Below are 26880 nucleotides of genomic sequence, written 5' to 3' on the forward strand. Positions count from 1 at the left end.
TCTCTCAAAGCAGCTGGTCTCTGTTGACTCTCAAAGTAGCTGTCTCTGTTGTCTCTCACAAAGTAGCTGGTCTCTGTTGACTCTCACAAAGCAGCTGGTCTCTGTTGTCTCTCTCAAAGCAGCTGGTCTCTGTTGTCTCTCACAAAGTAGCTTGTCTCTGTTGTCTCATAAAGTAGCTGGTCTCTGTTGTCTCTCTCAAAGCAGCTGGTCTCTGTTGACTCTCAAAGTAGCTGTCTCTGTTGTCTCTCACAAAGTAGCTGGTCTCTGTTGACTCTCACAAAGCAGCTAGTCTCTGTTGTCTCTCACAAAGTAGCTGGTCTCTGTTGACTCTCACAAAGCAGCTGGTCTCTGTTGACTCTCACAAAGCAGCTGGTCTCTGTTGTCTCTCACAAAGCAGCTGGTCTCTGTTGACTCTCACAAAGTAGCTGGTCTCTGTTGTCTCTCACAAAGCAGCTGGTCTCTGTTGTCTCTCACAAAGCAGCTGGTCTCTGTTGTCTCTCTCAAAGCAGCTGGTCTCTGTTGTCTCTCACAAGCAGCTGGTCTCTGTTGTCTCTCACAAAGTAGCTGGTCTCTGTTGTCTCTCACAAAGCAGCTGGTCTCTGTTGACTCTCAAAGCAGCTGGTCTCTGTTGTCTCTCACAAAGTAGCTGGTCTCTGTTGTCTCTCACAAAGCAGCTGGTCTCTGTTGTCTCTCTCAAAGTAGCTGGTCTCTGTTGTCTCTCTCAAAGCGGCTGGTCTCTGTTGTCTCTATTAAAGCAGCTGGTCTCTGTTGACTCACAAAGCAGCTGGTCTCTGTTGTCTCTCACAAAGCAGCTGGTCTCTGTTGTCTCTCACAAAGTAGCTGGTCTCTGTTGTCTCTCACAAAGCAGCTGGTCTCTGTTGACTCTCAAAGCAGCTGGTCTCTGTTGTCTCTCACAAAGCAGCTGGTCTCTGTTGTCTCTCACAAAGTAGCTGGTCTCTGTTGTCTCTCACAAAGCAGCTGGTCTCTGTTGTCTCTCTCAAAGTAGCTGGTCTCTGTTGTCTCTCTCAAAGCGGCTGGTCTCTGTTGTCTCTATTAAAGCAGCTGGTCTCTGTTGACTCACAAAGCAGCTGGTCTCTGTTGTCTCTCACAAAGTAGCCGGTCTCTGTTGACTCTCTCAAAGCAGCTGGTCTCTGTTGTCTCTCATAAAGCAGCTGGTCTCTGTTGTCTCTCACAAAGCAGCTGGTCTCTGTTGTCTCTCTCAAAGTAGCTGGTCTCTGTTGTCTCTCATAAAGCAGCCCGCCAGCCTGCCAGCCTGCCTGCCTCAACCCTGGTTAGAGTTATGATTCAAGCCTTTGGACAGGTGTCTTTCTTGACCAAGTCCCCTTACCTCCTGCCCCTAGCTATGACAGCTCTTCTTATGGGTTCATTTTCTTTCATTCATGGCCCTACTCATTACCTGTTGCTTGATATTATCACTAATGCAGTCAACATCAAGGTCGGTCTGAATAAAAGATGAACCTATTTTAACGGACTTCTCCTGAAACACAAAGGGATAACTTTAGCACTGCTACACAACAAGCATATAGCGACCGCTGTGCCTAATTCTCCTGGGCTTTCTCTGTACATGTCATGGCTGATTAAGAGAGATAAATGAAGAGACAGAATGAGAGAGATAGAGAAATAAAGAGATGGAGAAAGAGCGTGAACGAGATAGAGCGAGCGAGAGAGAGATAGAGCGAGCGAGAGAGAGAGAGAGAGAGAGACAGAGAGAGAGAGAGACAGAGACAGAGAGAAAGAAAGAGAGAGAGAGAGACAGAGAGAAAGAAAGAGAGAGAGAGAGACAGAGAGAAAGAAAGAGAGAGAGAGACAGAGACAGAGAGAAAGAAAGAGAGAGAGAGAGAGAGAGAGAGAGACAGACAGAGAGAAAGAAAGAGAGAGAGACAGAGAGAGAGAGACAGACAGAGAGAGAGAGACAGAGAGACAGACAGACAGTGAGAGCGAGAGAGAGAGAGAGAGAGGTAGAGAGAGAGAGAGAGAGAGAGAGAGAGAGAGGCAGAGAGAGAGAGAGAGAGAGAGAAACAGAGAGAGAGAGAGAGAGACACAGGCAGAGAGAGAGAGGTAGAGAGGCAGAGAGAGAGAGAAAGAGAGAGAGAGACAGAGAGAGAGAGAGAGAGAGAGGATGAGTTTAAAGCCGACAGAGCATTAAGTAATAATGAGTTATAAGTTAAAAGTTAAAAGCTGACATACTTTGGCCATCAATTGAAATGTAAAATAGTAAATTCCTCTATACAGCGTCAGGCAGGACAAGCCATGCCTGTACAATGTGTGTTGACCTTTCAACTCTCACAATGTTATCAACATTATAATGTTCATCTAACCAAGAGCAGATACAGTATCACAACTGTATAATCTAATGTGTAATCTAACCCTGTCTGGATGGAACCAGTTCGACTGTATAATCTAATGTTTAATCTAACCCTGTCTGGATGGAACCAGTTCAACTATAATCTGATGTGTAATCTAACCCTGTCTGGATGGAACCAGTTCAACTGTATAATCTGATGTGTAATCTAACCCTGTCTGGATGGAACCAGTTCAACTGTATAATCTGATGTGTAATCTAACCCTGTCTGGATGGAACCAGTTCAACTGTATAATCTGATGTGTAATCTAACCCTGTCTGGATGGAACCAGTTCAACTATAATCTAATGTGTAATCTAACCCTGTCTGGATGGAACCAGTTCAACTATATAATCTAATGTGTAATCTAACCCTGTCTGGATGGAACCAGTTCAACTATAATCTAATGTGTAATCTAACCCTGTCTGGATGGAACCAGTTCAACTATAATCTAATGTGTAATCTAACCCTGTCTGGATGGAACCAGTTCAACTATAATCTAATGTGTAATCTAACCCTGTCTGGATGGAACCAGTTCAACTATAATCTAATGTTTAATCTAACCCTGTCTGGATGGAACCAGTTCAACTATAATCTGATGTGTAATCTAACCCTGTCTGGATGGAACTAGTTAAACTGTATAATCTAATGTTTAATCTAACCCTGTCTGGATGGAACCAGTTCAACTCTATAATCTAATGTGTACTCTAACCCTGTCTGGATTGAACCAGTTCAACTGTAATCTGATGTTTAATCTAACCCTGTCTGGATGGAACCAGTTCAACTGTATAATCTACTGTGTAATCTAACCCTGGCTGGATGGAACCAGTTCAACTGTAATCTGATGTTTAATCTAACCCTGTCTGGATGGAACCAGTTCAACTGTAATCTGATGTTTAATCTAACCCTGTCTGGATGGAACCAGTTCAACTGTATAATCTACTGTGTAATCTAACCCTGTCTGGATGGAACCAGTTCCACTGTAATCTGATGTTTAATCTAACCCTGTCTGGATGGAACCAGTTCAACTGTATAATCTACTGTGTAATCTAACCCTTTCTGGATGGAACCAGTTCAACTGTAATCTGATGTTTAATCTAACCCTGTCTGGATGGAACCAGTTCAACTATAATCTGATGTGTAATCTAACCCTGTCTGGATGGAACCAGTTCAACTGTATGATCTAATGTGTAATCTAACCCTGTCTGGATGGAACCAGTTTGACTATAATCTAATGTTTAATCTAACCCTGTCTGGATGGATGGAACCAGTTCAACTATAATCTAATGTTTAATCTAACCCTGTCTGGATGGAACCAGTTCAACTGTATAATCTACTGTGTAATCTAACCCTGTCTGGATGGAACCAGTTTGACTATAACCTAATGTTTATCTAACCCTGTCTGGATGGAACCAGTTCGACTGTATAATCTAATATGTAATCTAACCCTGTCTGGATGGAACCAGTTCAACTGTATAATCTAATGTGTAATCTAACCCTGTCTGGATGGAACCAGTTCAACTATAATCTAATGTGTAATCTAACCCTGTCTGGATGGAACCAGTTTGACTATAATCTAATGTGTAATCTAACCCTGTCTGGATGGAACCAGTTTGACTATAATCTAATGTGTAATCTAACCCTGTCTGGATGGAACCAGTTCAACTGTATAATCTAATGTGTAATCTAACCCTGTCTGGATGGAACCAGTTCAACTGTATAATCTAATGTGTAATCTAACCCTGTCTGGATGGAACCAGTTTGACTATAATCTAATGTTTAATCTAACCCTGTCTGGATGGAACCAGTTCAACTATAATCTAATGTGTAATCTAACCCTGTCTGGATGGAACCAGTTTGACTATAATCTAATGTGTAATCTAACCCTGTCTGGATGGAACCAGTTTGACTATAATCTAATGTGTAATCTAACCCTGTCTGGATGGAACCAGTTTGACTATAATCTAATGTGTAATCTAACCCTGTCTGGATGGAACCAGTTCAACTATAATCTAATGTGTAATCTAACCCTGTCTGGATGGAACCAGTTCGACTGTATAATCTAATGTGTAATCTAACCCTGTCTGGATGGAACCAGTTCAACTATAATCTGATGTGTAATCTAACCCTGTCTGGATGGAACCAGTTCGACTGTATAATCTAATGTGTAATCTAACCCTGTCTGGATGGAACCAGTTTGACTATAATCTAATGTTTAATCTAACCCTGTCTGGATGGAACCAGTTCGACTGTATAATCTAATGTGTAATCTAACCCTGTCTGGATGGAACCAGTTCAACTGTAATCTGATGTTTAATCTAACCCTGTCTGGATGGAACCAGTTCAACTGTATAATCTACTGTGTAATCTAACCCTGTCTGGATGGAACCAGTTCCACTGTAATCTGATGTTTAATCTAACCCTGTCTGGATGGAACCAGTTCAACTGTATAATCTACTGTGTAATCTAACCCTTTCTGGATGGAACCAGTTCAACTGTAATCTGATGTTTAATCTAACCCTGTCTGGATGGAACCAGTTCAACTATAATCTGATGTGTAATCTAACCCTGTCTGGATGGAACCAGTTCAACTGTATGATCTAATGTGTAATCTAACCCTGTCTGGATGGAACCAGTTTGACTATAATCTAATGTTTAATCTAACCCTGTCTGGATGGATGGAACCAGTTCAACTATAATCTAATGTTTAATCTAACCCTGTCTGGATGGAACCAGTTCAACTGTATAATCTACTGTGTAATCTAGCCCTGTCTGGATGGAACCAGTTTGACTATAACCTAATGTTTATCTAACCCTGTCTGGATGGAACCAGTTCGACTGTATAATCTAATATGTAATCTAACCCTGTCTGGATGGAACCAGTTCAACTGTATAATCTAATGTGTAATCTAACCCTGTCTGGATGGAACCAGTTCAACTATAATCTAATGTGTAATCTAACCCTGTCTGGATGGAACCAGTTTGACTATAATCTAATGTGTAATCTAACCCTGTCTGGATGGAACCAGTTTGACTATAATCTAATGTGTAATCTAACCCTGTCTGGATGGAACCAGTTCAACTGTATAATCTAATGTGTAATCTAACCCTGTCTGGATGGAACCAGTTCAACTGTATAATCTAATGTGTAATCTAACCCTGTCTGGATGGAACCAGTTTGACTATAATCTAATGTTTAATCTAACCCTGTCTGGATGGAACCAGTTCAACTATAATCTAATGTGTAATCTAACCCTGTCTGGATGGAACCAGTTTGACTATAATCTAATGTGTAATCTAACCCTGTCTGGATGGAACCAGTTTGACTATAATCTAATGTGTAATCTAACCCTGTCTGGATGGAACCAGTTTGACTATAATCTAATGTGTAATCTAACCCTGTCTGGATGGAACCAGTTCAACTATAATCTAATGTGTAATCTAACCCTGTCTGGATGGAACCAGTTCGACTGTATAATCTAATGTGTAATCTAACCCTGTCTGGATGGAACCAGTTCAACTATAATCTGATGTGTAATCTAACCCTGTCTGGATGGAACCAGTTCGACTGTATAATCTAATGTGTAATCTAACCCTGTCTGGATGGAACCAGTTTGACTATAATCTAATGTTTAATCTAACCCTGTCTGGATGGAACCAGTTCGACTGTATAATCTAATGTGTAATCTAACCCTGTCTGGATGGAACCAGTTTGACTATAATCTAATGTTCACTTCCTCTGTGTTGGTCTGTACTGCAATGAATTAAGATGGTGTTGTGTTGGTCTGTACTGTGGTGAATTAAGATGGTGTTGTGTTGGTCTGTACTTTAGTGAATTAAGAGGGTGTTGTGTTGGTCTGTACTGTAGTGAATTAAGAGGGTGTTGTGTTGGTCTGTACTGTAGTGAATTAAGATGGTGAGGTTGTGGTTGTCTTGGTCTGTACTGTAGTGAATTAAGAGGGTGTTGTGTTGGTCTGTACTGTAGTGAATTAAGATGGTGTTGTGTTGGTCTGTACTGTAGTGAATTAAGAGGGTGTTGTGTTGGTCTGTACTGTAATGAATTAAGATGGTGTTGTGTTGGTCTGTACTGTAATGAATTAAGATGGTGTTGTGTTGGTCTGTACTGTAATGAATTAAGATGGTGTTGTGTTGGTCTGTACTGTACTGAATTAAGATGGTGTTGTGTTGGTCTGTACTGTAATGAATTAAGATGGTGTTGTGTTGGTCTGTACTGTAGTGAATTAAGATGGTGTTGTGTTGGTCTGTACTGTAGAGAATTAAGATGGTGTTGTGTTGGTCTGTACTGTAATGAATTAAGATGGTGTTGTGTTGGTCTGTACTGAAGTGAATTAAGATGGTGTTGTGTTGGTCTGTACTGTGGTGAATTAAGATGGTGTTGTGTTGGTCTGTACTGTGGTGAATTAAGATGGTGTTGTGTTGGTCTGTACTGTAATGAATTAAGATGGTGTTGTGTTGGTCTGTACTGTGGTGAATTAAGATGGTGTTGTGTTGGTCTGTACTGTAATGAATTAAGATGGTGTTGTGTTGGTCTGTACTTTAGTGAATTAAGAGGGTGTTGTGTTGGTCTGTACTGTAGTGAATTAAGATGGTGTTGTGTTGGTCTGTACTGTAATGAATTAAGATGGTGTTGTGTTGGTCTGTACTGTAATGAATTCAGATGGTGTTGTGTTGGTCTGTACTGTAGTGAATTAAGATGGTGTTGTGTTGGTCTGTACTGTAGTGAATTAAGATGGTGTTGTGTTGGTCTGTACTGTAGAGAATTAAGATGGTGTTGTGTTGGTCTGTACTGTAATGAATTAAGATGGTGTTGTGTTGGTCTGTACTGTAGTGAATTAAGATGGTGTTGTGTTGGTCTGTACTGTAGTGAATTAAGATGGTGTTGTGTTGGTCTGTACTGTAGAGAATTAAGATGGTGTTGTGTTGGTCTGTACTGTAGTGAATTAAGATGGTGTTGTGTTGGTCTGTACTGTAGTGAATTAAGAGGGTGTTGTGTTGGTCTGTACTGTAATGAATTAAGATGGTGTTGTGTTGGTCTGTACTGTAATGAATTAAGATGGTGTTGTGTTGGTCTGTACTGTAATGAATTAAGATGGTGTTGTGTTGGTCTGTACTGTACTGAATTAAGATGGTGTTGTGTTGGTCTGTACTGTAATGAATTAAGATGGTGTTGTGTTGGTCTGTACTGTAGTGAATTAAGATGGTGTTGTGTTGGTCTGTACTGTAGAGAATTAAGATGGTGTTGTGTTGGTCTGTACTGTAATGAATTAAGATGGTGTTGTGTTGGTCTGTACTGAAGTGAATTAAGATGGTGTTGTGTTGGTCTGTACTGTGGTGAATTAAGATGGTGTTGTGTTGGTCTGTACTGTGGTGAATTAAGATGGTGTTGTGTTGGTCTGTACTGTAATGAATTAAGATGGTGTTGTGTTGGTCTGTACTGTGGTGAATTAAGATGGTGTTGTGTTGGTCTGTACTGTAATGAATTAAGATGGTGTTGTGTTGGTCTGTACTTTAGTGAATTAAGAGGGTGTTGTGTTGGTCTGTACTGTAATGAATTAAGATGGTGTTGTGTTGGTCTGTACTGTAATGAATTAAGATGGTGTTGTGTTGGTCTGTACTGTAATGAATTCAGATGGTGTTGTGTTGGTCTGTACTGTAGTGAATTAAGATGGTGTTGTGTTGGTCTGTACTGTAGAGAATTAAGATGGTGTTGTGTTGGTCTGTACTGTAATGAATTAAGATGGTGTTGTGTTGGTCTGTACTGTAGTGAATTAAGATGGTGTTGTGTTGGTCTGTACTGTAGTGAATTAAGATGGTGTTGTGTTGGTCTGTACTGTAGAGAATTAAGATGGTGTTGTGTTGGTCTGTACTGTAATGAATTAAGATGGTGTTGTGTTGGTCTGTACTGTGGTGAATTAAGATGGTGTTGTGTTGGTCTGTACTGTAATGAATTAAGATGGTGTTGTGTTGGTCTGTACTGTAATGAATTAAGATGGTGTTGTGTTGGTCTGTACTTTAGTGAATTAAGAGGGTGTTGTGTTGGTCTGTACTGTAATGAATTAAGATGGTGTTGTGTTGGTCTGTACTGTAATGAATTAAGATGGTGTTGTGTTGGTCTGTACTGTAATGAATTCAGATGGTGTTGTGTTGGTCTGTACTGTAGTGAATTAAGATGGTGTTGTGTTGGTCTGTACTGTAGTGAATTAAGATGGTGTTGTGTTGGTCTGTACTGTAGAGAATTAAGATGGTGTTGTGTTGGTCTGTACTGTAATGAATTAAGATGGTGTTGTGTTGGTCTGTACTGTGGTGAATTAAGATGGTGTTGTGTTGGTCTGTACTGTAGTGAATTAAGATGGTGTTGTGTTGGTCTGTACTGTAGTGAATTAAGATGGTGTTGTGTTGGTCTGTACTGTAGTGAATTAAACATGCTTCTAGGGGACAGGTTGTTCTGAGTCACAGAGTCTAAGTTAGGACCAGGCTCTCACATACCCATCCTTTCTTCCTCTGCTTCTCTCTTTCTCTCCTCTTCTCTCTTCCCCTTGTCCTCCCCTCCTCTTCTCTCTTTCTCTCCTCTTCTCTCTTTCTCTCCTCCTCTTCTCTCTTTCTCTCCTCTTCTTCTCTCTTTCTCCCCTCCTCTTCTCTCTTTCTCTCCTCTTCTCTTTTCCCCTTGTCCTCCCCTCCTCTCTTCCTCTCCTCCTCTCCCCCTCATCCTCCCCACCTCTTCCCCCTTCCTCTCCTCTCCTCTCATCTCATCCTCCTCTCCTCCTCTCTTCTCCTCTTCTCTCTTCCTCTGCTTCTCTCTTTCTCCCCTCCTCTTCTCTCTTTCTCTCCTCTTCTCTCTTCCCCTCATCCTGCCCTCCTCTCTTCATCTCCTCCTCTCCCCCTCATCATCCCCCCCTCTTCCCCCTTCCTCTCATCTCCTCCTCCTCTCCTCCTCTCCTCTTCCTCTCATCTCATCCTCTCATACCTAGGAGCTGTTCTAGTATCTATATGAATTGAACATAATGGGTCTTTCTGGGGGGATTTACAAAGCTGTGTGTTACACTGCAAAGACTACAGAGGGACTCCACCACACCCCGGGTGTGTGAGTGTCTAATAATGCTGGACTAGCAGGCACCTTTATCACAGCAGTCTTCATTAGAGAGAGACAGCATATGGCTGCTCAGGAGAGGAAGAGAGATGAGGTGGAGGAGAGGAGGAGAGAGGGAGAGTTGATGAGGTGGAGGAGAGGAGGAGAGAGGAAGAGAGATGAGGTGGAGGAGAAGAGGAGAGGGGGAGAGGTGATGAGGTGGAGGAGAGGAGGAGAGGAAGAGAGATGAAGTGGAGGAGAAGAGGAGAGAGGGAGAGGTGATGAGGTGGAGGAGAGGAGAGGAGGAGAGAGGGAGAGTTGATGAGGTGGAGGAGAGGAGGAGAGAGGGAGAGGTGATGAGGTGGAGGAGAGGTGATGAGGTGGAGGAGAAGAGGAGAGGGGGAGAGGAGGAGGAGAGAGGGAGAGATGATGAGGTGGAGGAGAGGAGGAGAGAGGGAGAGGTGATGAGGTGGAGGAGAGGAGGAGAGGTGATGAGGTGGAGGAGAGGAGGAGAGAGGGAGAGGAGGAGAGAGGGAGAGATGAGGTGGAGGAGAGGAGGAGAGAGGGAGAGGAGGAGAGGAGGAGAGAGGGAGAGATGATGAGGTGGAGGAGAGGAGGAGAGAGGGAGAGATGATGAGGTGGAGGAGAGAGGGAGAGATGATGTAGTGGAGGAGAGGAGGAGAGAGGGAGAGATGATGAGGTGGAGGAGAGGAGGAGAGGAGGAGAGGAGGAGAGGGGGAGAGATGATGAGGTGGAGGAGAGGAGGAGAGAGGGAGAGTTGATGAGGTGGAGGAGGGGAGGAGAGGGGGAGAGATGAGGTGGAGGAGAGGAGGAGAGAGGGAGAGTTGATGAGGTGGAGGAGAGAAGGAGAGGGAGAGAGGTGATGAGGTGGAGGAGAGGAGGAGAGGGGGAGAGGAGGAGAGGGGGGGAGTTGATGAGGTGGAGGAGAAGAGGAGAGGGGGAGAGGTGATGAGGTGGAGGAGAGAGGGAGAGTTGATGAGGTGGAGGAGAGGAAGAGAGATGAAGTGGAGGAGAAGAGGAGAGAGGGAGAGGTGATGAGGTGGAGGAGAATAAACCTACAGTATGAGTCATTGTCCCTGACTCTGACCTCTCTGTCACTTGATCAACTCCTACTGAACTGACCTCACACTCCGTATGACCTGTACACACACACACACACACACACACACACACACACACACACACACACACACACACACACACACACACACACACACACACACACACACACACAGAGTGTGTGTTGACCAGTGGAGCACTGCACATATTTTATTTTAGACACTGCCCTACAAAACCACTCTCTCCCCTCCCCTACTTTAAAAGATTCAAACTTACTCTCCACTCTCCAATCACTGTCATTCCTCCAGTCTGTCTCTATTCACCACAATCACTGTCTGTCCCTATTCACCACAATCACTGTCATTCCTCCAGTTTGTCCCTATTCACCACAATCACTGTCATTCCTCCAGTCTGTCCCAATTCACCACAATCACTGTCATTCCTCCAGTCTGTCCCTATTCACCACAATCACTGTCATTCCTCCAGTCTGTCCCTATTCACCACAATCACTGTCATTCCTCCAGTCTGTCCCTATTCACCACAATCAATGTCATTCCTCCAGTCTGTCCCTATTCACCACAATCACTGTCATTCCTCCAGTCTGTCCCTATTCACCACAATCACTGTCATTCCTCCAGTCTGTCCCTATTCACCACAATCACTGTCATTCCTCCAGTCTGTCCCTATTCACCACAATCACTGTCATTCCTCCAGTCTGTCCCTATTCACCACAATCACTGTCATTCCTCCAGTCTGTCCCTATTCACCACAATCACTGTCATTCCTCCAGTCTGTCCCTATTCACCACAATCACTGTCATTCCTCCAGTCTGTCCCTATTCACCACAATCACTGTCATTCCTCCAGTCTGTCCCTATTCACCACAATCACTGTCATTCCTCCAGTCTGTCCCTATTCACTACAATCACTGTCATTCCTCCAGTCTGTCCCTATTCACCACAATCACTGTCATTCCTCCAGTCTGTCCCTATTCACCACAATTACTGTCATTCCTCCAGTCTGTCCCTATTCACCACAATCACTGTCATTCCTCCAGTCTGTCCCTATTCACCACAATCACTGTCATTCCTCCAGTCTGTCCCTATTCACCACAATCACTGTCATACCTCCAGTCTGTCCCTATTCACCACAATCACTGTCATACCTCCAGTCTGTCCCTATTCACCACAATCACTGTCATTCCTCCAGTCTGTCCCTATTCACCACAATCACTGTCATTCCTCCAGTCTGTCTCTATTCACCACAATCACTGTCATTCCTCCAGTCTGTCATGTATTGTCATGTTGTGTCTTTCTGTCCTTTCCTTTCACCCTGTCTCCCTCTGCTGGTCGTATTAGGTTACCTTTTCTCCCCCGCTTTCCCCCAGCTGTTCCTTGTCTCCTCTTGACTACCTCGTCACCCCTTCTCCCACCTGTTCCCCTTTTCCCTCTGATTAGTCCCCTATATCTCTCTCTGTTTTTGTTCCTGTCCTTGTCGGATTCTTGTTTGTTGTGTTTCATGCCTGAGCCAGACTATCGTCATGTTTGCTGTAACCTTGTCCTGTCCTGTCGGAATCTGCCGGTCTATCTGAGCCTACCTATGTTTGGTTATTAAAGAAGCTCTGTTTAAGTTAGTTCGCTTTTGGGTCCTCATTCACTCACCGTAACAGAAGAATCCGACCAAGAATGGACCCAGCGACTTCGGATCCTCTCCACTCAGCCATCGAGATCCAGGGAGCGATGCTAGGCAGACACGAGCAGGAATTGTCTGCTGTTCGACATGCCGTTGAGACCCTGGCCACCCAAGTCTCCAACCTCACAGAACAGGTTCACCATCTCCGCCTCGATCCACCGGCCACTTCCAGGGCTTTCGAATCTCCGGAGCCCAGAATCAATAACCCGCCGTGTTACTCTGGGGAGCCCACTGAATGCCGCTCGTTCCTCACCCAGTGTGATATTGTGTTTTCTCTCCAGCCCAACACTTACTCCAGGAGCACTGCTCGTGTCGCCTACGTCATATCTCTCCTTATTGGACGGGCTCGTGAGTGGGGCACGGCAATCTGGGAGGCAAGGGCTGAGTGTACTAACCAGTATCAGGACTTTAAGGAGGAGATGATACGGGTTTTTGATCGATCTGTTTTTGGGGAGGAGGCTTCCAGGGCCCTGTCTTCCCTATGTCAAGGTAATCGATCCATAACAGACTACTCTATTGAGTTTCGCACTCTTGCTGCCTCCAGTGGCTGGAACGAGCCGGCTTTGCTCGCTCGTTTTCTGGAGGGTCTCCGCGCAGAGGTAAAGGATGAGATTCTCTCCCGGGAGGTCCCTTCCAGCGTGGATTCCCTGATTGAACTCGCTATTCGCATTGAGCGACGGGTTGATCTTCGTCACCGAGCTCGTGGAAAGGAGCTCGCGTTCTCCGTTGCCCCCCTCTCCGCATCACTACCATCTTCCTCTGCCGGCTCGGGAGCTGAGCCTATGCAGCTGGGAGGTATCCGCATCTCGACTAAGGAGAGGGAACGGAGAATCACCAACCGCCTCTGTCTCTATTGCGGTTCTGCTGGTCATTTTGTCACTTCATGTCCAGTAAAAGCCAGAGCTCATCAGTAAGCGGAGGGCTACTGGTGAGCGCTACTACTCCTGTCTCTCCTTCAAGATCCTGCACTACCTTGTCGGTCCATCTACGCTGGACCGGTTCGTCAGCTTCCTGCAGTGCCTTAATAGACTCTGGGGCGGAGGGCTGTTTTATGGACGAGACCTGGGCTCGGGAACATGACATTCCTCTCAGACAGTTAAGGGAGTCCACGGCCTTGTTCGCCCTGGATGGTAGTCCTCTCCCCAGGATTCAGCGTGAGACGCTACCTTTAACCCTCACTGTTTCTGGTAATCATAGCGAAACCATTTCTTTTTTGATTTTTCGTTCACCTTTTACACCTGTTGTTTTGGGCCATCCCTGGCTAGTTTGTCATAATCCTTCCATTAATTGGTCTAGTAATTCTATCCTCTCCTGGAACGTCTCTTGTCATGTGAAATGTTTAATGTCTGCTATCCCTCCTGTTTCCTCTGTCTCTTCTTCACAGGAGGAGCCTGGTGATTTGACAGGGGTGCCGGAGGAATATCACGATCTGCGCACGGTGTTCAGTCGGTCCAGGGCCACCTCTCTTCCTCCACACCGGTCGTATGATTGTAGTATTGATCTCCTTCCGGGAACCACTCCCCCCCGGGGTAGACTATACTCTCTGTCGGCTCCCGAACGTAAGGCTCTCGAGGATTATTTGTCTGTAGCTCTTGACGCCGGTACCATAGTCCCCTCCTCCTCTCCCGCCGGAGCGGGGTTTTTTTTTGTCAAGAAGAAGGACGGGTCTCTGCGCCCCTGCATAGATTATCGAGGGCTGAATGACATAACAGTTAAGAATCGTTATCCGCTTCCTCTTATCTCTTCAGCCTTCGAGATCCTGCAGGGAGCCAGGTTTTTCACTAAGTTGGACCTTCGTAACGCTTACCATCTCGTGCGCATCAGGGAGGGGGACGAGTGGAAGACGGCGTTTAACACTCCGTTAGGGCACTTTGAATACCGGGTTCTTCCTTTCGGCCTCGCTAACGCTCCAGCTGTCTTTCAGGCATTAGTCAATGATGTCCTGAGAGACATGCTGAACATCTTTGTTTTCGTTTACCTTGACGATATCCTGATTTTTTCACCGTCACTCCAGATTCATCTTCAGCACGTTCGACGTGTCCTCCAGCGCCTTTTAGAGAATTGTCTTTTTGTGAAGGCTGAGAAGTGCACTTTTCATGCCTCCTCCGTCACATTTCTCGGTTCTGTTATTTCCGCTGAAGGCATTAAGATGGATCCCGCTAAGGTCCAAGCTGTCATTGATTGGCCCGCCCCTAAGTCACGCGTCGAGCTGCAGCGCTTTCTCGGCTTCGCGAACTTCTATCGTCGTTTCATCCGTAATTTCGGTCAGGTGGCAGCTCCTCTCACAGCCCTTACTTCTGTCAAGACGTGCTTTAAGTGGTCCGTTTCCGCCCAGGGAGCTTTTGATCTCCTCAAGAATCGTTTTACATCCGCTCCTATCCTTGTTACACCTGACGTCTCTAGACAGTTCGTTGTCGAGGTTGACGCGTCAGAGGTGGGCGTGGGAGCCATTCTTTCTCAGCGCTCCCTCTCTGACGACAAGGTCCACCCATGCGCGTATTTTTCTCATCGCCTGTCGCCGTCGGAACGTAACTATGATGTGGGAAACCGCGAACTGCTCGCCATCCGGTTAGCCCTAGGCGAATGGCGACAGTGGTTGGAGGGGGCGACCGTTCCTTTTGTCGTTTGGACTGACCATAGGAACCTTGAGTACATCCGTTCTGCCAAACGACTTAATGCGCGTTGGGCGCTGTTTTTCGCTCGTTTCGAGTTCGTGATTTCTTATCGTCCGGGCTCTAAGAACACCAAGCCTGATGCTTTATCTCGTCTCTTCAGTTCTTCAGTAGCCTCCACTGACCCCGAGGGGATTCTCCCTGAGGGGCGTGTTGTCGGGTTGACTGTCTGGGGAATTGAGAGGCAGGTAAAGCAAGCGCTCACTCACACTCCGTCGCCGCGCGCTTGTCCTAGGAACCTTCTTTTCGTTCCCGTTCCTACTCGTCTGGCCGTTCTTCAGTGGGCTCACTCTGCCAAGTTAGCCGGCCACCCTGGCGTTCGGGGTACGCTTGCTTCCATTCGCCAGCGTTTTTGGTGGCCCACCCGGGAGCATGACACGCGTCGTTTCGTGGCTGCTTGTTCGGTCTGCGCGCAGACTAAGTCCGGTAACTCCCCTCCTGCCGGCCGTCTCAGGCCGCTTCCCATTCCCTCCCGACCGTGGTCTCACATCGCCTTAGATTTTGTCACCGGACTGCCTTCGTCAGCGGGGAAGACTGTTATTCTTACGGTTGTCGATAGGTTCTCTAAGGCGGCTCATTTCATTCCCCTTGCTAAGCTTCCTTCTGCTAAAGAGACGGCACAAATCATCATCGAGAATGTTTTCAGAATTCATGGCCTTCCGTCAGACGTCGTTTCGGACAGAGGTCCGCAATTCACGTCTCAATTTTGGAGGGAGTTTTGCCGTTTGATTGGGCAGAATACGCCCACAACTCGCTTCCTTCGTCTGCGACCGGGCTATCTCCTTTTCAGAGTAGCCTCGGGTACCAGCCTCCGCTGTTCTCATCTCAGTTCGCCGAGTCCAGCGTCCCCTCCGCTCAGGCTTTTGTCCAACGTTGCGAGCGCACCTGGAAGAGGGTCAGGTCTGCACTTTGCCGTTATAGGACGCAGACTGTGAGGGCTGCTAATAAGCGTAGAACTAAGAGTCCTAGATATTGTCGCGGTCAGAGAGTTTGGCTCTCCACTCAGAACCTTCCCCTTAAGACGGCTTCTCGCAAGTTGACCCCGCGGTTCATTGGTCCGTTCCGTATTTCTCGGGTCATTAATCCTGTCGCAGTTCGACTACTTCTTCCGCGATACCTTCGTCGCGTCCACCCGGTCTTCCATGTCTCCTGTATTAAGCCCGTTCTTCGCGCCCCCGCTCGTCTTCCCCCCCCCCCCATCCTTGTTGAGGGCGCACCCATCTACAGGGTCCGCAGGGTTTTGGACATGCGTCCTCGGGGCCGTGGTCACCAGTACCTCGTTGATTGGGAGGGGTACGGTCCTGAGGAGAGGAGTTGGGTTCCCTCTCGGGACGTGCTGGACCGTGCGCTGATCGAGGATTTCCTCCGTTGCCGCCAGGTTTCCTCCTCGAGTGCGCCAGGAGGCGCTCGGTGAGTGGGGGGGTACTGTCATGTATTGTCATGTTGTGTCTTTCTGTCCTTTCCTTTCACCCTGTCTCCCTCTGCTGGTCGTATTAGGTTACCTTTTCTCCCCCGCTTTCCCCCAGCTGTTCCTTGTCTCCTCTTGACTACCTCGTCACCCCTTCTCCCACCTGTTCCCCTTTTCCCTCTGATTAGTCCCCTATATCTCTCTCTGTTTTTGTTCCTGTCCTTGTCGGATTCTTGTTTGTTGTGTTTCATGCCTGAGCCAGACTATCGTCATGTTTGCTGTAACCTTGTCCTGTCCTGTCGGAATCTGCCGGTCTATCTGAGCCTACCTATGTTTGGTTATTAAAGAAGCTCTGTTTAAGTTAGTTCGCTTTTGGGTCCTCATTCACTCACCGTAACACAGTCTGTCCCTTTTCACCACAATCACTGTCATTCCTCCAGTCTGTCTCTATTCCCTGTGGTCTGCTGTGATCCAGTCTATCATTATAACATTTATTTTATTTAATCAGGTGGGCCAGTTGAAAACAAGTTCTCATTTCCAACTGCGACCTGACCAAGATAAAGCAAAGCAGTGTGACACAAACAACAACACAGTTACACATAAACAACAAAACAGAGTTACACATGGAGTAAACCAGCGTAAACAATAGAAAATAGAAAGTCTATATACAGTGTGTGTAAATGGCGTGAGGAGGTGAGGCAATAAACAGGCCATAGTAGCAAGGTAAATACACCGGAGTGATAGATGAGCAGATGGTGATGTGCAAGGAGAAATACTGGTGTGCAAAAGAGCAGAAAAGTAAATAAAAACAATATGGGGAGGAGGTAGGTAGGTTGGCTGGGCTATTTACAGCGATCGGTTAGCTGCTCAGATAGCTGATGTTTAAAGTTAGCGAGGGAAATACAAGTCTCCAGCTTCAGCTATTGTATTTACAATGACAGCCTAGGAACAGTGGGTTAACTGCCTTGTTCAGGGGAACAGTGGGTTAACTGCCTTGTTCAGGGGAACAGTGGGTTAACTGCCTTGTTCAGGGGAACAGTGGGTTAACTGCCTTGTTCAGGGGAACAGTGGGTTAACTGCCTTGTTCAGGGGAACAGTGGGTTAACTGCCTTGTTCAGGGGAACAGTGGGTTAACTGCCTTGTTCAGGGGCAGAATGACAGATTTTCACCTTGTCAGTTTCAGCGACTTTTGCAATTCATTCCAGTCATTGGCAGCAGAGAATTGGATTGGAGATGGTTAATATGAGTCTGGAAGGAGAGTTTAAAGTCTAGCCAGACACCGAGGTATTTGTAGTTGTCCCACATATTCTAAGTCAGAACCATCCAGAGTAGTGATGCTAGTCGGGCAGGCGGGTGCTGGCAGCAAATGGTTGAAAATCATGCATTTGGTTTTACTAGCATTTAAGAGCAGTTGGAGGCCACGGAAGGAGTGTTGTATGGCATTGAAGCTCATTTGGAGGTTAGTTAACACAGTGTCCAAAGAAGGGCCAGAAGTATACAGAATGGTGTCGTCTGAGTAGAGGTGGACCAGGGAATCACCCGCAGCAAGAGCGACATCGTTGATGTATACAGAGAAAAGAGTCGGCCTGAGAATTGAACCCTGTGGCACCCCCATAGAGACTGCTAGAGGTCCGGACAACAGGCCCTCCGATTTGACACACTGATCTCGTAGTGAACTCGAAGTAGTTGGTGAACCAGGCGAGGCAGTCATTTGAGACACCAAGGCTGTTGAGTCAGCCGATAAGAACACAGTGATTGACAGAGTGGAAGGCCTTATAGGCCAGGTCGATGAAGACGGCTGCACAGTAATGTCTCTTATCGATGGCGGTTATGATGTCGTTTAGAACCTTGGGCGTGGCTGAGGTGCACCCGTCACCGGCTCGGAAACCGGATTGCACAGCGGAGAAGGTACGCTGGGATTCAAAATAGAAAGGCAGGGCAGGATGGATCGGGGTCTATAAAAGTTTGGGTCTAGAGTGTCACCCCCCTTGAATAGGGGGATGACCGAGGCAGCATTTCCAATCATTAGGGATCTCGGACGATACTAAAGAGAGGTTGAACAGACTGGTAATAGGGGTTGCAACAGTGCTCCAGTCTGTCCCTATTCCCTGTGGGCTCTGTAGTGCACTATAAATGGAAAGGGTTCCATTTGGGACCAGCCCCAGTCTCCGTTCAGGATGATGCCCCAAGCCTAAACAGCCATCACTATCCAAGCACCCTTTGTTAGTCCGCTCCCCCTCCCCCCAGCTCAATTAATGGATGGAGGGAGTGAGGGATCAAGGGGAGATGAGAAAACTGCAGGAAAAACTATTTGCACTAAAGCTTTCCTATTACTAGAGCAAGAGACTGGAGGCAGGAAGATATGAGGGAGAGAGAGAGAGAGAGAAGAGAGACAGAGAGAGAGAAAGAGAGAGAGAGACAGAGAGAGAGGGAGAGGGAGAGATGGAGACAGAGAGAGAGAGAGAGAGAGAGAGAGAGAGAGAGACAGAGAGAGAGAGAGAGAGAGAGAGAGAGGGAGAGAAACAAAGAGAGAGGGAGAGAATGGGGAATGGTAGACATAGTCGGAGAGAGAGAGAGTTAGCATGAAATAGAGAGAGAGAGAGAGAGTTAGCATGAAATAGAGAGAGAGAGAGTTAGCATGAAATAGAGAGAGAGAGAGAGAGAGAGAGAGAGAGAGAGAGAGAGCGCTTACAATGCAGAGTGTGAGTCATCCACCCAGCCAATCCAAGCCCTCCTCCCCTCTCCCTGCCTGTTGCTTAGGTAACATGATGTCAGACGGCTCCTGGCGGCACCTCTGAGGCGTGTCGTAGGAGCGTGCCTCATTCTCCTCGTCTCCCGCTGTGTGTGTGTGTGTGTGTGTGTCAATCCAACAGGAGTAATCCTGTCACAGATTATCTAAATCAATACAGTATCATGTCTGTTTGTGTTTCTGTGTGTTTTCTATAATTACTTGTTACAGTATTCTGGTTATACTGTATGTACTGTATCTGGGATTTAGTGGCAAGTCACTGAAAGGGTATCAGAAACTAGTCTATTCTCTCAACAACCCCCAACCCCCTCCCTCCCTCTCTTCTCTTTCGTCTAGGAAATCCTGATAACATCTGGATGTGATGCTAGGAACGACAACACAACTCTGTCAAATGAATGAAATACTCCACTTGGCTTTGTGAGGATAATGTGGCCACCACTGTTCAGAGCGGCTGGTCGTCGTCAAACCGTGCAGGGCTGAGGAAGGAAGAAGAGAGGAGACTATAGCCTAAACTTTTATTTATTTACTATTATTATTGTGTTTTTTTTTTAACCTTTATTTAACTAGTCAGTTAAGAACAAATAATTATTTACAATGACGGCCTAGGAACAGGGGGTGAACGGCCTTCTTCAGGGGCAGAACGACTTTACCATGTCAGCTCGGGGATTTGATCTAGCAACCTGTCGGTTACTGGCCCAATGCGCTAACCGCTAGGCTAACTGCCGCTGAACAGACAGACAGTGAGAGAGAGAGAGGAAGACACAGCAAGCCCACTCACACAGACATATTCTCCCATACAGGTACACAAGGTAGCGCGCACACACACACACACACACACACACACACACACACACACACACACACACACACACACACACACACACACACACACACACACACACACACACACACACACACACACACACACACACACACACACACACACACACACACACACTCAGCTCAGTTGGCCCTAAAGGATGACAATCAACCTGTCAGCTGTAGTGAAGGCCTGGACTCCACCTCTCCAGAACATAACCACCAGCATCATCCTCTATAGCTAGACAACATTACCTTAGTCATACCCAGGCCTTGACGTAGTCTATGTGTGTGTGTGTGTGTGTGTGTGTGTGTGTGTGTGTGTGTGTGTGTGTGTGTGTGTGTGTGAGTGTGCTTATTGTGTCATTCCCTCTCCCGTTAACAACCATACAACTCAACCTGCTCCTAGACCTCTCCCGTTAACCAGCCATACAACTCAACCTGCTCCTAGACCTCTCCCGTTAACCAGCCGTACAACTCAACCTGCTCTTAGACCTCTCCCGTTAACCAGCCGTACAACTCAACCTGCTCCTAGACCTCTCCCGTTAACCAGCCATACAACTCAACCTGCTCCTAGACCTCTCCCGTTAACCAGCCATACAACCTGCTCCTAGACCTCTCCCGTTAACCAGCCATACAACTCAACCTGCTCCTAGACCTCTCCCGTTAACCAGCCATACAACTCAACCTGCTCCTAGACCTCTCCCGTTAACCAGCAAAACAACTCAACCTGCTCCTAGACCTCTCCGTTAACCAGCCATACAACTCAACCTGCTCCTAGACCTCTCCCGTTAACCAGCCATACAACTCAACCTGCTCCTAGACCTCTCCCGTTAACCAGCCATAAAACTCAACCTGCTCCTAGACCTCTCCGTTAACCAACCATACAACTCAACCTGCTCCTAGACCTCTCCGTTAACCAGCCATACAACTCAACCTGCTCCTAGACCTCTCCGTTAACCAGCCATACAACTCAACCTGCTCCTAGACCTCTCCGTTAACCAACCATACAACTCAACCTGCTCCTAGACCTCTCCGTTAACCAACCATACAACTCAACCTGCTCCTAGACCTCTCCGTTAACCAACCATACAACTCAACCTGCTCCTAGACCTCTCCGTTAACCAACCATACAACTCAACCTGCTCCTAGACCTCTCCCGTTAACCAGCCATACAACTCAACCTGCTCCTTTACAAATAGTAAAAGGTTAAAATGTCCTAAAGTTGTATTCAATGTATTAAAGTTTATTGATCGTGGCGCACACGGTAAAATGCTTAGTCTCTGTGTGTGTGTGTGTGTGTTTGCGTGCGTGCGTGCGTGCGTGCGTGCGTGCGTGTGTGTGTGTGTGTGTGTAGTATAACCTACTGTCTAGGTGTTAGCTGCCCTAACCATTACTCAACATTTTATTACTGTCCTGAACTAACCCTCCTCCTCCTACTCCACCTACTCCTCTCCTCCCCTCCCCTCCCCTCTCCTCTACCTACTCCTCCTACTCCTCCTCCTACTCCACCTACTCCTCCTCTACCTACTCCTCCTCCTCCTCCTCCACCTACTCCTCCTCCTCCTCTTCCTCCACCTACTCCTCCTCCACCTACCTCTCCTCCACCTACCCCTCCTCCACCTACTCCTCCTCTACCTACTCCTCCTACTCCTTCTCCTCTACCTACTCCTCCTCCACCTACTCCTACTCCTCCTCCTCCTCCACCTACTCCTCCTCCACCTACCCCTCCTCCACCTACTCCTACTCCTCCTCCACCTACCCCTCCTCTACCTACTCCTCCTCCACCTACTCCTACTCCTCCTCCTCCTCCACCTACTCCTCCTCCACCTTCTCCTCCACCTACTCCTCCTCCACCTACCTCTCCTCCACCTACCCCTCCTCTAACTACTCCTCCTCCACCTACTCCTACTCCTCCTCCACCTACTCCTCCTCCTCCTACTCCTCCTCCTCCTTCTCCTCCTCCACCTACCCCTCCTCTACCTACTCCTCCTCCACCTACTCCTCTTCCACCGACTCCTCTCCTCTACCTACTCCTCTCCTCCACCTACTCCTCTCCTCTACCTACTCCTCTCCTCTACCTACTCCTCCTCCACCGACTCCTCTCCTCTACCTACTCCTCTCCTCCACCTACTCCTCTCCTCTACCTACTCCTTTCCTCTACCTACTCCTCTCCTCTACCTACTCCTCTCCTCTACCTACTCCTCTCCTCTACCAACTCCTCTCCTCTACCTACTCCTCTCCTCTACCTACTCCTCCTCCACCGACTCCTCTCCTCTACCTACTCCTCTCCTCTACCTACTCCTCTCCTCTACCTACTCCTCCTCCACCTACTCCTCCTCCACCTACCCCTCCTCTACCTACCCCTCCTCTACGTACCCCTCCTCCACCTACTCCTCCTCCACCTACTCCTCTCCTCTACCTACTCCTCATCTACCTACTCCTCCTCCACCTACTCCTCCTCCACCTACCCCTCCTCTACCTACTCCTCTCCTCCACCTACTCCTCCTCCAACTACTCCTCTCCTCTACCTACTCCTCCTCCTCCTACCCCTCCTCTACCTACTCCTCCTCCACCTACCCCTCCTCTACCTACTCCTCCTCCACCTACTCCTCCTCCACCGACTCCTCTCCTCTACCTACTCCTCTCCTCCACCTACTCCTCTCCTCCACCTACTCCTCTCCTCTACCTACTCCTCTCCTCTACCTACTCCTCTCCTCTACCTACTCCTCCTCCACCGACTCCTCTCCTCTACCTACTCCTCTCCTCCACCTACTCCTTTCCTCTACCTACTCCTCTCCTCTACCTACTCCTCTCCTCTACCTACTCCTCTCCTCTACCTACTCCTCTCCTCTACCGACTCCTCTCCTCTACCTACTCCTCTCCTCTATCTACTCCTCTCCTCTACCTACTCCTCTCCTCTACCTACTCCTCTCCTCCACCGACTCCTCTCCTCTACCTACTCCTCTCCTCTACCTACTCCTCTCCTCTACCTACTCCTCTCCTCTACCTACTCCTCTCCTCTACCTACTCCTCCTCCACCGACTCCTCTCCTCTACCTACTCCTCTCCTCTACCTACTCCTCTCCTCTACCTACTCCTCTCCTCTACCTACTCCTCTCCTCTACCTACTCCTCCTCCACCTACTCCTCCTCCACCTACCCCTCCTCTACCTACCCCTCCTCTACGTACCCCTCCTCCACCTACTCCTCCTCCACCTACTCCTCTCCTCTACCTACTCCTCCTCTACCTACTCCTCCTCCACCTACTCCTCCTCCACCTACCCCTCCTCTACCTACTCCTCTCCTCCACCTACTCCTCCTCCAACTACTCCTCTCCTCTACCTACTCCTCTCCTCTACCTACTCCTCCTCCACCTACTCCTCCCCTCCATCTACTCCTCCCCTCCCCTCTACCTACTCCTCCTCCACCTACTCCTCCCATCCAACTACTCCTCCGCTCTCCACCACCTACTCCTCCCCTCTCCTCCACCGACTCCTCCTCCCCTCTCCTCCACCTACTCCACCCCTCTCCTCCACCTACTCCTCCCCTCTCCTCCCCTCTCCTCCCCTCTCCTCCACCTACTCCACCCCTCTCCTCCACCTACTCCTCTCCTCTCCTCCACCTACTCCTCCTCCCCTCTCCAACACATCTTAGTCTGTTATTAAAGAGTAGGAAACGGCATAATCTTCTCCTGGGGAACGAATGCAGCCCAACAGCAGATTGAAGTCAGGCTAGAACAACACTTCTCCACTTCCCCCCCCCACTGCCCAATCAACTAGAGCAGTTCTACAGCAGATTGACTCACAAAAGCCCCTCCACCATCAGGACTCTACTAAAACTCTCCTCTGGCAGGCGGTTCAGGTCGATCACGACCAAAATCACCAGCCAGAGGAACACTTTCATTTCCCCGTGCTGTGACCCTCCCCAACCGGCCAGCTGGGCCATAAAGACTAGAGGACGACACACTCGATGTGACACACTGCATCAAGCCATCTTTGAGCTGTACACTAAATAACTGCACTATACTGCATCAAGCCATCTCTGAGCTGTACACTAAATAACTGCACTATACTGCAACAAGCCATCTCTGAGCTGTACACTAAATAACTGCACTATACTGCATCAAGCCATCTCTGAGCTGTACAGAACTCATGTACAGAACTATTATTCTCTCTATCATTCTATATCATTCTCTCTATCATTCTATATCATTCTTTGTATCATTCTCTATATCATTCTATTTCATTTTCTATATCATTCTCTCTATCATTCTCTCTATCATTCTCTCTATCATTCTATATCATTCTCGCTATCATTCTATATCATTCTATATCATTCTCTCTATCATTCTCTATCATTCTTTGTATCATTCTCTCTACCATTCTATATTATTCTCTATATCATTATCTCTATCATTCTCTCTATCATTCTCTCTATCATTCTATATCATTCTCTCTACCATTCTCGCTATCATTCTCTCTCTCTTCCTCTCTCCACCACATATAAATAAACAACAGAAGATTCTCTGTGTGTCCAGCCTGTCAGTAGCAGCCATGTTCAGCTGGTGATGAGAAGCACACAGTCCTGTTCTCTGCCTCACAGGAACACACACACACACACACACACACACACACACACACACACACACACACACACACACACACACACACACACACACACACACACACACACACACACACACACACACACACACACACACACACACACACACACACACACACACACACACACCTGCCAGTTCCTTTACCCTAAATACCACCCTGCTCTCACTCTTCTTCCACCTCTCTGCACCTTCCTCTCTCTCTCCCACTTCCTCTCTCTCTCCCCCTGCCTTTCTCTCTCTCTCTCCCCTTCCCCTCTCTCTCTCCCCCTGCCTCACTCTCTCTCTCCCCCTTCCCCTCTCTCTCTCCCCTTCCTCTCTCTCTCCCCTTTCCCCTCTCTCTCTCTCTCTCTCTCTCTCTCACTCTCTCCCTGCCTCTCTCTCACTCTCCCCCTGCCTCTCTCTCCCCCTGCCCCCCTCTCTCTCTCTCCCCCTGCCTCTTTCTCCCCCTGTCTCTCTCTCTCCCCCTGCCTCTCTCTCCCCTTCCCCCCTCTCTCTCTCTCTCTCTCTCTCTCTCTCCCCCTGCCTCTCTCTCCCCCTGCCTCTCTCTCCCCTTCCCCCTCTCTCTCTCTCTCCCCCAGCCTCTCTCTCTCCCCCTGCCTCTCTCTCTCTCTTCCTCTCTCCTATCGCGCTCTCATCCATCTCTCTCTGTTTGTCCTCCATTTAAAAAGCCCATCCCTCTCTTTCTCAATGACTCTTGCAAACGACTCGTCTTTCCCTGTCTACCCGTTGCCAAACACACACACACACGCAAACACTCACTCACACACACAGGCGAACACTCACACACACACAAACGGATACATGCAGAGCCAGCCTACCACCTAACGTGAGGGACTGAGAAAATGAAATGAGTCAAAAGAGCGAACCGAACAAAATTAGATAATAAAAAGAGGGAAAAAGGAGGAGGAAGAGAAGAGCCTGGAGGAAGATTTATATCTGCTGTGAGATCAGCTGATATTCTCCCTCTCTCTCCCTCCCTCTCTCTCTCTCAGCTCAGACAGAAGCAACACACTCTAATGTTACTATTTTTGACAAGCTGCGCCTCACACACATTCACACACTCAACACACTCACACACACACTCCTGCCGCATGCACGACTGCACACAAATACACAAAACCACACACTCTCTCTCTCTCTCTCTCTCTCTCTCTCACACACACACACACACAAAGACATCCGCTGGATACTGGCACACGCTGAAGCAGAGGAATCAGAAACATAGCGACACAGAAGGGCTAGCAGGCAGACAGGCAGGCGGAAACACAATCCCTGTACTGGACTGGACTGGGAGAGACTACACTGGGAGGCAGATGTACTGTACTGGGATATATTTATACTGGGGAGGCTAACCTCGTCATGGCAACAAACCGACCTCTCTAAGGATTAAACTTCTCTTCCTCCAAAGGACTTCATCCTCCTTCCTCCTCATCTCCTCATTCATTTTTCACCATCCTTTTTCTCTACAATCGTTCCTTTTTAAATGTGATTGGTTGTTGCTGCCGGCCGGAGATCGATGTGAGGATTATACCAACAGCTCGTTCTCTCCGTTTCTTTATGTTAGGATAGATTTTTTTGCGTCCGTTTTGGTTTTGGCGTTGGGGTTGGTGGTTGGTATTTTGGAAGGTGAGTGTTTTGGTTCTCTTTCGCCACCCTCTGTGTTCTTTCAAAAATAAACACATTCACTCACTCACTCACTCACTCACTCACACTCACACACACACACACACACACACACACAAAATCTAAACACATAGCTACACACTAAAACAACCACACGCAAATAACGCACAAATTGTCAAGATGGCTTTGCCTTATAGACAATAAGTGTTTAATTGTCACATGTGAATGACAGTTGTTGATTCTTTCCTGATGTACATTAAAGATGTTACATGTATTCCCTTTAACTGTGTGGTGGGCTACATTGTTTCCTCCAACTCAATACTCCACAGGTCTTAATGATCGGTGGATGTGTGTGTGTGTGTGTGAAATTATGCTGTATATCAGGGATGTCTGACAACATTGTCACCAGTAGAAACACACACACACACAGAGCGAGAGTGAGATGTAGACTGTGTGTGTGTGTGTGTGTGTGTGTGTGTGTGTGTGTGTGTGTGTGTGTGTGTATGTGTGTGTGTGTGTGTGTATGTGTGTATGTGTGTGTATGTATGTGTGTATGTGTGTGTGTGTGTGTGTGTGTATGTGTGTGTGTGTGTGTGTGTGTATGTGTGTGTGTGTATGTGTGTATGTGTGTGTATGTATGTGTGTATGTGTGTATGTGTGTGTGTGTGTGTGTGTGTGTGTGTGTATGTATGTGTGTATGTGTGCGTGCGTGCGTGTGTGTGTGTGTATGTGTGTGTATGTATGTGTGTATGTGTGTATGTGTG

At 47.4% G+C, this 26880-nt stretch overlaps 2 protein-coding genes across 2 annotated transcripts in view; one reads left to right on the top strand and one right to left on the bottom strand.

Moving 5' to 3' along the window:
• The window catches only part of LOC149970086 (voltage-dependent calcium channel subunit alpha-2/delta-4-like), a 188100-nt gene that overhangs the window by 43430 nt on the left and 117790 nt on the right, over positions 1-26880 (bottom strand). The gene's annotated exons all lie outside the window — the stretch shown is intronic.
• Positions 25251-26880, top strand: part of LOC149970087 (leucine-rich repeat and transmembrane domain-containing protein 2-like) — a 64509-nt gene continuing 62879 nt past the window's right edge. Inside the window, exon 1 of the mRNA XM_090228741.1 lies at positions 25251-26119. The gene's annotated coding sequence lies outside the window, so the exon portion shown is untranslated. The remainder of the gene's footprint in view (positions 26120-26880) is intronic.

This window comes from Oncorhynchus mykiss, unplaced genomic scaffold (genome assembly GCF_057628025.1).
Source record: "Oncorhynchus mykiss isolate SJ-2025 unplaced genomic scaffold, ASM5762802v1 scaffold96, whole genome shotgun sequence".
Taxonomy (NCBI): Eukaryota; Metazoa; Chordata; class Actinopteri; order Salmoniformes; family Salmonidae; genus Oncorhynchus; species Oncorhynchus mykiss.